This window comes from Ranitomeya imitator, chromosome 3 (assembly GCF_032444005.1).
Source record: "Ranitomeya imitator isolate aRanImi1 chromosome 3, aRanImi1.pri, whole genome shotgun sequence".
NCBI lineage: Eukaryota > Metazoa > Chordata > Amphibia > Anura > Dendrobatidae > Ranitomeya > Ranitomeya imitator.
In genome coordinates, this window is record NC_091284.1 from 29,079,323 (window position 1) to 29,091,652 (window position 12,330).

The 12,330-nt window shown below is 44.8% G+C and overlaps 1 protein-coding gene across 1 annotated transcript in view; it reads left to right on the forward strand.

The window, feature by feature from the left end:
- Nucleotides 1–2,749: 2,749 nt before the first annotated feature.
- The window catches only part of BCL9 (BCL9 transcription coactivator), a 171,638-nt gene continuing 162,057 nt past the window's right edge, over nucleotides 2,750–12,330 (forward strand). The window contains exon 1 of the mRNA XM_069760653.1: nucleotides 2,750–3,163. The gene's annotated coding sequence lies outside the window, so the exon portion shown is untranslated. The remainder of the gene's footprint in view (nucleotides 3,164–12,330) is intronic.

Consider the following 12,330-nt stretch of genomic DNA (forward strand, 5'->3'; position numbering starts at 1 on the left):
GCTTCTCATGATCTTTCAGGTTTCGGGGCTGTCGCTGGGCCACATTGACTTTCCTCTCCTTCCAAAGATTTTATATTGGGTTCGGGTCGGGAGACTTGCTAGGCCACGCCAGGACCTTGAAATGCTTCTTACGGAGCCACTCTTTATTTGCCCTGGTTGTGTGTTTTGGGTCATTGTCATGCTGGAAGACCCAGCTACGACCCATCTTCAGTGCTCTTAATGAGAGAAGAAGCTTGTTGGCAAGAATCTTGCGATACATGACCCCATCCATCCTCCCTTCTATACAGTGCAGCCGTCCTGTCCAGTTTCCATAAAAGCACCTCCAAAGTATGATGTTTCCTCCACCATGCTATATGGTATGGATGGTGTTCTTGGGGTTGTACTCATTCTTCTTCTTCCTCCAAACATGCCAAATAAAGTTGATACCAAAAAGTTCTATTTTGGTCTCATCTGACCCCATGACCTTCTCCCATGTCTCCACTGGATCATACTGATGATAATTGACGGACTTTAAATGGGCCTGGACATGACCTGGTGTGAGCAGGGGAACCTTGTGTGCCCTGCAGGATTTTAATCCATGATGACATAGTGTGTTACTAACGTTAATGTTTGTGTCTGTGGTCTCAGCTCTCTTCAGGTCATTGACCAGGGGATCCCATGTAGTTCTGGGCTGATTTCTTTCTCACAATCATCCTTACCCCACGAGGCGAGATCTCGCATGGAGCCCCAGACTGAGGAAGATTGACGTCATTTTGTGTTTCTTCCATTTGCTAATAATTGTTCCAACAGTTGCCTTCTAACCAAGCTGCTTGCCTATTGTCCTGTAGCCCAGCACAGCCTTGTTCAGGTCTACAATTTTGTCCCTGGTGTCCTTAGACAGCTCTTTGGTCTTGGCCATGGTGGAGAGGTTGGAGTGTGATTTATTGTGTGAACACTGTTCACTGAACAGGTGTCTTTTATACAGGTAACAAGTACAAACAGGAGCAATTAATACAGGTAATGAGTGCAGAGTAAGAGGCTTCTTACAGAAAAACTAACAGGTCGGTGAGGGCCAGAATTCCTGCTGGTTGGTCGGTGATCAAATACTTATTTTCCCCACTGTAGATATTCATGATTGTACTGCTCCACTCCATTTTTTCTAGATAGATGGATAGGTATATAGATATGTCAGATTTGATGTCAATCATTAGATATAGAGGATTATCAGATTATCATAGTTTTTTAACCCAAGTAATTTCCTGGTTATCTATTTCTGCTGTTACGAAAATCCCTGCTATCGAACAAAAGTGGCAGATTTTCAAATTTTCTGGATTATCAAATGTCAGATTAAAGGAATTTCCCAATCTCTCACATTTATGCTGCAAATTTATTAACAACTGGATAAAATACTCAACGATTTAAATTATTGGAGACCTTCACAAGACCTGACATTATCTGTCTGACATTATCTATGGCCGCCCCACCCCCCTCCCCCAGCCCCTCCGCCATATCCCCCCCCCCCCACCAGGTTCAGCCTGTAATCTGCCCACAATAATTCGATTTTATGCTCTTTGAAACCACCGTCTCCTGCTTCTCTCTCCTCCATTGACATCAATATTTCTCATACAACCAATATTATAATCCTTTTTTTTTTTCATTTACTTTCAATTCAATGTGTCGACTTTTCCTATTACCAGATGACATCACATCGCGAGGCCATGACTGCATCAATCGAAAAAATTCTAATAAAAAAATGGAAAACTAAGCGATGATGTCAAAAAATGGCCAAAAATGTGAATTTAAAAGAAAAAAAATAGTGATGTAAAAAAAATATATCTAAGCAAAAATATTAAAAAGTGTACATGTAAAAAATGTGAAGAAAAAAAATGCAAAAATAACCCTACAAACGTATTGTAAAAAAATGTGAAAAAAAATAAATAAAAAAGTGTCAAAATTTACCGTCAATACGAAAAAAAAAGTGTAAACGTAAAAATAAAAACAAATGCTAAAATAATGTATGATTAAACAATGCAAATAAACAAACAGTAATAAAAAAAATTAAATTGAAGGGCAAAAGTAAAAAAAAGAAAAAAATGGGTCAATAAATAAAAAAAAAAAAAAAAATGATTGGAAAATTGAGATGACAAAATAATGTCGATAAATAATAAATAAAGATAGATAAACAAACTTAAATGACAAAATAAACTAAAGTATATAAAAAATGACCACAAATATATAACAAAAAAAAACAAACAAACAAAAAAAAATAATAATAATAATAATAATTAAAAAAATGGAACAGTTGGAATTCAAAATTTAAATTTAAAAATCCGTGACGGAATCTTGTTACATTTTTCAATTCTTTTTCCATCATTTTTCCCCCCTGTTTTTTTGGAAGAAGGTGGCGCATTGTATCCATTATTCTAGTAGAAAGTATCACTTAGTGGTCTCGCTGGCGCGCCGCCGGGCAGCACCGGGCTGGCATTGGTTGGGGGAGACACCAGGCGGGTCATCTCATCCCATTCTTGGATTTTAGCATAATTAGGAGCCGGGAGCCCCTTGATCATAACAATGATGATGTCTTCTGCCATTTTGCTGGGATAAAGGAGTCCCTTCCCCCCACCTTTGGCTGCGGCCCCCATGTTTGAGCATGCATGTGTCTGCATATATATATATATACACGTGTGCGTTGCGCCAATTCTTGCACAGCGCCAGCTCTTGCTTGCATTGCCTGTTTGGCTGTCACTTGAGTTTTTTGGGTTTGCATGTAGAAGAAAGGAGGAGGAGGAGGACTGAGAAGGAGGAGAGGGGGGAGGTGGTGGAAGGAGGAAGAGGAGAAAAAAAAAAGTGGGAGGGAGAATGTCTTGTTTGTGGCTTGTCAGCAAATGCTTGAGACAAGCTTCCATGTGTGAAAGCTACTTGGCATGAATGCCTGGGCCGTACCAAGTCTCCAAGCTTCCAGAGGGGGAGTCGCAAGAAGCCCAGATCTGAACACGGTCAGACAATAGGCCCCAAAAGTGTCCCCCCTAAAGTTGCTTTGATGTTGTCCTGGTGTCTTCAACACCAAGGGCCAAAGGGGGGATTGCAAGCCAAGTCGCCTTCCTTGTGGCCATTGACTGCTCATTGCCCTTCGCCACTTCCACCAATGCGTCTCAAGCATCAGCCCTTGTGGTGAGGAGCTAAGGTAAGGAGAGAGAGTTCCATTCCTGATTTCTTTTGGCAGCTTGTTTGCTGTGGGAGGGGAGGAAAGGGGGGCTCACCACCGGATTCCTGCGCTCCCACACACAAGCAGCCAGCGATGGCATGGGTGACACTACGCGACAGCTCGCCCAGTGCGCGTACACCCTCGCTTTGCCTTCGCGACACAGATCCAAAATATTTGCACAGTGAAAATTTGGGGAAAATTATCAAAAATAACACCCACAGATCCAAAATATTTGCACCGTGAAAATTTTGGGAAAATTATAAAAAATAAAACCCACAGATCCAAAATATTTGCGGCTCAAAAATTTGGGGAAAATTATAAAAATAGAACCCACAGATCCAAAATATTTGCACCGTGAAAATTTGGGTAAAATCATAAAAAATAAAACCCACAGATCCAAAATATTTGCACCGTGAAAATTTGGGGAAAATTATAAAAAAAATAGAACCCACAGATCCAAAATATTTGCACCGTGAAAATTTGGGGAAAATCATAAAAAATAAAACCCACAGATCCAAAATATTTGCACCGTGAAAACTTGGGGAAAATCATAAAAAATAAAACCCACAGATCCAAAATATTTGCACCGTGAAAATTTGGGTAAAATCATAAAAATAAAGCCCACAGATCCAAAATATTTGAAAATTTGGGTAAAATTATTTTAAAAAAAACAAACAAATGCCCAAAATATTTGCACCTCAAAAAAATTGGGTAAAATTCTAAAAAAGAAAAGATATTACTTGCCCTGTTCTTTCCCATCGTTTATTATTATTTTTATTTGGACTCAATATTATCTAAAACTAACCTTTTTACTTAATCACAGCCGTGGGCACAAAAGAACGTTACCCTAGCCCCCTTTTTAATTTTTTAATGTGTCCGAAAGTGAAAAAGAATTCTTAGAATTAAACATTTTTAAAAAAGTAACAGTTTGGTAGCCGTGGCAATAATTGTATCAGTTACTGTTCAAAACAAAAATGTGTCAATAATCGTTCAAGGCAGAAAATAATAATGTATCAATTATTTATCAAGGGCAACAATGTATCAATAACTGTCTAACATGCCGTAACATTCACTGATAATATCAAGGATGTCTAAACTTTTTTGGAAAGTCTTAAGTGTTTTTTTTTATATGGTATGGTTCTATATGGAGGGAGTAATTTGGATTGAAGCAGAGTTGTGTGGTATGAATTTCTATTTTTTTTTTTTCTTAAGAAGATTAGATTTCCTTCTCCACTGTTACAGATCCCACGCTGTGAATCAATGTCGTTGTCAGCACCGATCTCATTGGGGCAACATAAGGTCTTATTGTAAGAGAGGAGCCCATGACGAGAGGCGCTGGCAGAGCTGACATGTGCGGAGTTCAGCTGCTGCTGCTGAAAAATCAGAGGCGGAAATTTTGCACAAGTCATGTTTTTTTTTTTGTCATGTAAAAGTCAATTTTTTTACTTCATCATTATTATTATTATTATTATTATTATTATTAAAGATCTACTGTTGCTGTCATCAAGGCTGGTTGATATTTTGGGAACACTGGTAGAGTCGAAAATTGGAAATCAATTTTTAAAGTAAAACTGGATTCCAAAATTTGGGACTTTTTGAAATATATATATATATTTGGTGTTGAGGCTTTACACGTTATCTTATACCTCATTTATAGGCATTCCTTTAGGGACTACTAGCTCCGGCGTAGAGCGCTAAATGCAATCATTTCGGTTTGTGGTTCCTAAAGTGGTTCTTCATTATTGCGGCTTCTGGTTGCGCGGCCGCGAGGAAATGAACTAGTCTCTCAGGGATAAGTCCCATGCTGGTCTATCTCTACCTGCGTAGGGATTCAACGGCGCATTACTATTCCCTCTGCAGGTAGAGACATATCCCGGGGAACCTGATCATTTACTGTGAGGAGCACACACGGAATTTAAAAAAAAAAAAAAAAAAAACGTAGAAGCTGACGTGCTCCATTATCCGAGGTGATCACTTTCGGCTGAGTTTGGAGCAGCTTTGCCTCCAGGATGTCGATAGTTGCTTCCTCTATTCTTATTTTCCAAAAAGTAGCAAGTAAAACTGATCCAATCATTATTGATATCCCCCCCCCCCCAAAAAAAAAAATGTTTAGAGATGTCATATTTGTATTGTGGTAGGGTGTTTCGTAGATTTTGGGTTGTGACTCAATGATGACGAAGTTGTTTCGAGAGTGCTGTGAAATTATCGTATCAATTGGAGTTGACCAAAGAATTCTAAGTCCACCATACGTGTGCTCGTCGACAATCGACTTATGACTGTTGTGTTTGAAACTGATAAGCTGTAAAGCGCTGCGCAGGGGTGCTGCTATCATGAAGCAAGTTGAATACTTTGCCTCAGGCGGCAGAACATCCTTAAAGACAGGGGGCGGCAGAGCGGCAGTCAGAACACGTGGTGCCAACTCTCCCTGTAATCTCTGCTCTGACACTTGCTGACAGTGCAGTGTCACAACAACCTAATGTGCGGCGTGCCCGGCAGGTGACTGTTACTTACCTGGGCTGAGGTGCAGAGGTGCCCAGTCTCCTGACCTGCTGGGACACACACATTGCTGGGAGTCGGACTTGTACTGATTTTACTATGGGGGGGCGCCATTTTGCAGTTCGCCTCAGGCAGCAGAGAGGCTAGGTTCACCCCTGGTGCTGCGGAATATGTTGGCGCTATATAAATAAAGATTATTATTATTAATAATCTCTAGGTGCTGTATGTTTGATGGTCATATCAGTCCTGATTGCTAGTTTTGTTTTTGGAAGATCCACTAAGACCAACCAGAATATTTCTCAGACTGTAGGACTTGCGTAGTTTGGAGACTCTTGGACACTTTTTTGGGGGAAGGGAGTAGGTCTTGACTTGTTCTGCACACAAGGACATCGTAGAGTGAACTGAAGCTCGTGTACCCCGATGCAAAACCTTCAACAGGGCCCGCCAACTATCATGAGTCCTTTAAAAGTAAGGAGACTTCTGTATCCCCCAATTCTTCATGACCAGGGCGCAACTCACTATAGTCAAGCCTCTGAGTAAAAGACCCTCATAAACCAAGAGACCAGTTAAGCAAAGAGGGTTCTGAAGTTTTCAACACGGTTGGGTATCGTGGTCCTCTTGTCGTTCTACATATAAGAAAAGAATCCTAGGAGGTCGTCTCGACAACATTTTGGAATTTGTCCACCCTTGATAAGTCAGGAAGAGGTCCTCCATAATGGAAGAGACACCAAAGGTCCCCAAACCAGAGTAATCTGGAGGAATCGGGGGTTGTCCCTTTTCAGATAATGCTCTGCGCCAAGTAACTTTATTCGCCTTCCCAGGGTCCACTGGTGAGTCTCCGCCAATGCTCCCAGCGTCTGTCATTGGCTCAGCGGCTCTTTTCTTGTAGATGGAAACCACAGCCAATGCCAGACACCGTGAGCCGCGGAAGAGACTTGCCTGTAGACCGAGGAAAGGCGGGAACCGTGCAATTTGTAGGGGAGGAGGGTTTACAAAGGGCAGCACAATCCCTTTAAGTTGACTTTTATGTTTTCATGTGATGTTCCCGTGGAGAGAAGTCGGGAAAAAATGGTCCTGACCCAAACTATCGTCACAATCAAGAACTACCAGAGATCCAAAAGATGGTGTAATTTGAAAACCTTCTCAAAAATTTGCAATCGGCCAGAGTGAAATCCCCATTGGATGATGGCTCAGAGCGGGAAAAGAAATGATACTTCACTTTTGGCATCTATAGTGGGGTCTCTTTTGGAAGGTCCTATTGGAAAATAGGAAAATCTAATAATATCTTGATGCCTGTGATTTTAGCCCAACCGGGTGCATCATCACCAACAGGGCACCAGAGTCCAAAAATTCACTGGCAAATGGCTCGAGAGTTTTTTGTTGTTGTTGTTCCCGGGTAAATGATCTTAACGAGTTGAGATGTTTTATTAACTATTGTTAATTTTTTTTTCAAAGAAAAGGAAATGTTTCCAAAAATGTAGTTGTTGTGATTGTGAAGTGAAGGGGCAAAGGTCGTCTGTAGAGAATAATCGAGACCATGGAAAATCATGAACGCAATGGTCAGTGGATCACCAGCCCCGGAGAGATGAAGGTTGGAGACTGGTGATGAGCGAGTGGGCTGGGATAAGGTGTTACTCTTGGATCCGGGGTGCAAACAGTTGATACCACGTCCACTACGGCATTCAAGAAGGCGGTGGTCGCATGTTTTATTCATGCACTCTCTTTTGAGCATGTGTAGGAGCAGAATCTTCGCTATTTGTGCATGCGCAGGGAATAAAACGCGAGAGGAAATCAAGTGACCACCACCACCACCTTGAGTCCGTAGGACGGGGCAAATGAGGTGTCCAGTGTCTACACGCCGGATCTATGGGTGCCGCGGAATAAGAGGAAGCTTGGAGGTTTTCTTTCCACGCAAACACAAGTTTATGGGGATTAAAGAAATTTCTGATTATTCCAATTTTATGGAACGGTTTTCAGCCTTGACATGTGTCAGCCCGAAGAGCGCCAGACGTCTGTGGCTTCAGGATCGCCTCCTGCTATTAGTCTGAAGACGACGGCGGGAGATTTGCAACACCTGTTGCTCTCGTTCTTGTTTCTCCTCTTTTTCCATGAGAAAATAATATATTCGAGTCATTTGACGACTCTATAGGGCCACACACATGGGTCTGGATCAGCACCCTGTGTGCTGCCATATGGTGCTTCAATGTTTGAGTTTGGATGGATGGATGGATGGATGGATGGAAGGATGAATGGATAGAAGGTGGAAGGATGGATAGTTTAACCGATGGAAGGATGGTTGAATGGAAGGATAGATGGAAGGATGGTTGAATGGATGGAAGGATGGTTGAATGGATGGAAGGATGGTTGAATGGATGGAAGGATGGTTGAATGGATGGAAGGATGGTTGAATGGATGGAAGGATGGTTGAATGGATGGAAGGATGGTTGAATGGATGGAAGGATGGTTGAATGGATGGTTGAATGGATGGAAGGATGGTTGAATGGATGGAAGGATGGTTGAATGGATGGAAGGATGGTTGGATGGAAGGATGGTTGAATGGATGGAAGGATGGTTGAATGGATGGAAGGATGGTTGAATGGATGGAAGGATGGTTGGATGGATGGAAGGATGGTTGGATGGATGGAAGGATGGTTGGATGGATGGAAGGATGGTTGGATGGATGGAAGGATGGTTGAATGGATGGAAGGATGGTTGAATGGATGGAAGGATGGTTGGATGGAAGGATGGTTGAATGGATGGTTGAATGGATGGAAGGATGGTTGAATGGATGGAAGGATGGTTGAATGGAAGGATGGATGTATAATGGATGGAAGGATGGCTGAATGAATGGAAGGATGGTTGGATGGATGGTTGAATGGAAGGTTGGATGGAAGGATGGATGGAAGGATGGTTGAATGGAAGGATGGATGGTATAATGGATGGAAGGATGGCTGAATGAATGGATGGATGGTTGAATGGAAGGATGGGTGTGGTATGAGCCATTGTTTTTCCTCCGGCTGGGGGCAGCTTCTACTTTCTGCACCCCTTATCGCTGTGCCCCTTGGTGTTTTCCCTAAAAAAGTCGCCCTAACGTGGTTGCCGACACTGGATCACTGCATTGTTGGAATACCCGGCCGTACGATAGAGGTCTATCAAGCACCTTCAACCAGCGGCCACCAGTCCCAGTGCCTACTACACCTCAGTTGCTGGGATCTGTGGTGCTGTAGGTTTGTCTTGAAGCTCATTTTCCCCTGGTCCCAAGTAGAATCATACATGACCTTCACCAGTCTGAGCAGCGTCAGGGCCTCTCTGGGGAGGATGGGGGCTTCTTCGTATCTTGGTTTAGTGAATGTGTAAGTGGCTGACTTGACTCTCGGGGATGTGGGCACAGTTTTGGGGTAGACAGGGGGCAGTGGTGGTCACACATACATATAAGGGCTCCCGTACAAGAACAATATATGGACCATTTGCAGTTTAATAGCTCAATATAACGCACGATTGCACCTGCTTTGAAGGTGGAAGTGGCCCCCTGTGGTCCATCCTGATAGGGGGTACTGATGGGTGTTTGCATTTTGCTCCGCAGTGCCATAGAGGGTTAAGTCTGCTCAGCTGTTCCCCGTCCTCTGGAGAGTGGCGTCCAGCCACTGCTGCTGTATATTTGGTGGATTTTCAGGATCTGCTGCTGTCAATCTCCTCTCAGCTGCTCGGTGCCGGGCGTCTCTGCTGAGCAAATGCAAAAAAAATCAGGAAAGCTGAAGGCCTTGGTTCAGCGCGGAGTCAAGCCGGACCCCCATGTTATGTTCTTGAGATCTTTCTCCAAATTCCCAGGGTCCATGTAATCCTCCATTAGAAGAAAGTAGATGACCCTGGATCACACGCTTGGGTCCGGGGCTCAGGCTGCGGAACAGGCGCCCAGATGCCAAATGCTGGCAGAAATCCCTACTTTCCACGAAAAACCCGTCTGGGGAACAAGAGATTTGTTTTCAGTTTTAAATCTGTCGAGGATCGTGCCCGTGCCAATGGTACCGCCCGTCCTATGTGATGTAACGTAGGGCCACGTTCCTGCACATTGGCGGAAGGCTGGCCACAATACTGCTGCTTTACCGCCCATCTAAGAAGGCTATACTTCTCAGTCTATGAGCCACCATGGGGCGTCCACACTCACACTAGCCCACAGGACAGAGACATCCAAATCTAGGCGATGGATGGATGGGAGTATGGGTGGGAGTATGGGTGGGAGTATGGGTGGGAGTATGGGTGGGAGTATGGGTGGGAGTATGGGTGGGAGTATGGGTGGGAGTATGGGTGGGAGTATGGGTGGGAGTATGGGTGGGAGTATGGATGGATGGGAGGATGGATGGGTGGGAGGATGGATGGGTGGGAGGATGGATGGATGGGAGGATGGATGGATGGGAGGATGGATGGATGGGAGGATGGATGGATGGGAGGATGGATGGATGGGAGGATGGATGGATGGGAGGATGGATGGATGGGAGGATGGATGGATGGGAGGATGGATGGATGGGAGGATGGATGGATGGGAGGATGGATGGATGGATGGATGGATGGGAGGATGGATGGATGGGAGGATGGATGGATGGGAGGATGGATGGATGGATGGATGGGAGGATGGATGGATGGGAGGATGGATGGATGGGAGGATGGATGGATGGGAGGATGGATGGATGGGAGGATGGATGGATGGGAGGATGGATGGATGGACGGGGAAGATGGATGGATGGATGGATGGACGGGGAAGATGGATGGATGGATGGATGGACGGGGAAGATGGATGGATGGATGGATGGACGGGGAAGATGGATGGATGGATGGATGGACGGGGAAGATGGATGGATGGATGGATGGACGGGGAAGATGGATGGATGGATGGACGGGGAGGATGGATGGATGGATGGACGGGGAAGATGGATGGATGGATGGATGGATGGACGGGGAAGATGGATGGATGGATGGATGGATGGATGGACGGGGAGGATGGATGGATGGATGGACGGGGAAGATGGATGGATGGATGGATGGATGGACGGGGAAGATGGATGGATGGATGGACGGGGAAGATGGATGGATGGATGGATGGACGGGGAAGATGGATGGATGGACGGGGAAGATGGATGGATGGATGGATGGATGGATGGATGGACGGGGAAGATGGATGGATGGATGGATGGATGGACGGGGAAGATGGATGGATGGATGGATGGATGGACGGGGAAGATGGATGGACGGGGAAGATGGATGGATGGACGGGAGGGTGGATGAGAGAATGGATGGGTTAATTGGAGGATGGATGGATTGATGGGTGGATTTAAGGATGGATTGATGGGAAGATGGATGGATGAGAGGATGGAAAGATAGATGGATGGGTGGATAGAAAGATGGATGGAAGGATAATAGGGCAGGACGGTGGCTCAGTGGTTAGCACTGTTGCTTCACAGCACTGGTGTCTTCGGGTAAAATCCCACCAAGGATGACATCTGCAATGTGTTTGCGTTAGTTTCCTCCCCGGGTTCTCCAGTTTCCTCCTCTGGGTTGTCCGGTTTCCTCCTCTGGGTTGTCCGGTTTCCTCCTCTGGGTTGTCCGGTTTCCTCCTCTGGGTTCTCTGGTTTCCTCCTCCGGGTTCTCTGGTTTCCTCCTCCGGGTTCTCTGGTTTCCTCCTCCGGGTTCTCTGGTTTCCTCCTCCGGGTTCTCTGGTTTCCTCCTCCGGGTTCTCCGGTTTCCTCCTCCGGGTTCTCCGGTTTCCTCCTCCGGGTTCTCTGGTTTCCTCCTCCGGGTTCTCTGGTTTCCTCCCACACTCCATAGACATCCTGATAAGGAATATGGGTTGTGAGCGCCAATGGGGACAGTGATGACGGCTGTGGAACTATATAAGCGAGTAAAATAGATAATAAATGGCTGACACTGAGGACTTAGTTCTTTTTTCCATGAAGCTTTGCAGCCTCCATGAGATAAATGACAGATTCGGCTCCGCTGACCCTGTATCTGTGTCTCCCTCTCTCACAGAGTGACCCATAAATGTGCGCAGTGTTATGTGTGATTTCATGGATGCTTTGTTATTGTCCTCGCTGATCCTTTGTGTTTCTCAGGGGCCCAGACACATCAGATTAATAACAGCAGGTGTCGTCCCGCAGCTCCGCACCCCCCTGTATAGTACAGTAACGAGTGCGTGTGTAGACGGGGACTGTGCGCTCTCTCCTGAGAGATTCGAGCATTCCTCCTCTCCACATTATTAAATCTCTAATATATTATTCCCGATCTCCAAATCTCCAGCATAGACCTAAAGGTAAAAAAATGATTGTGGTTCCCTTCAGCCACCAGCAGAGGGAGCCCAGGAGCTTACATTGTATAACCAGTATGCACTAAGCTCGTGAGCTCCCCCTAGTGGAGACAGCAAACAGAAAACTATTATTACGTCCTATGACAATTCCCCTCTGGGTGTTCTGACCACTTTCCAACCACTTTTCTGCACATTTGGTGTTTATTACTTTCAACTGTGATAACTGTCCACACTTAAGCCAGCCCCACCTCTGTTTATAGTTGATGTACAAGCAGAGAAGGGGGCTGGCTGACTTTTTATTTCAACAAGTAACTCAGGCCTTTATAAATTACAGTATATATGTATTCACAAAGTA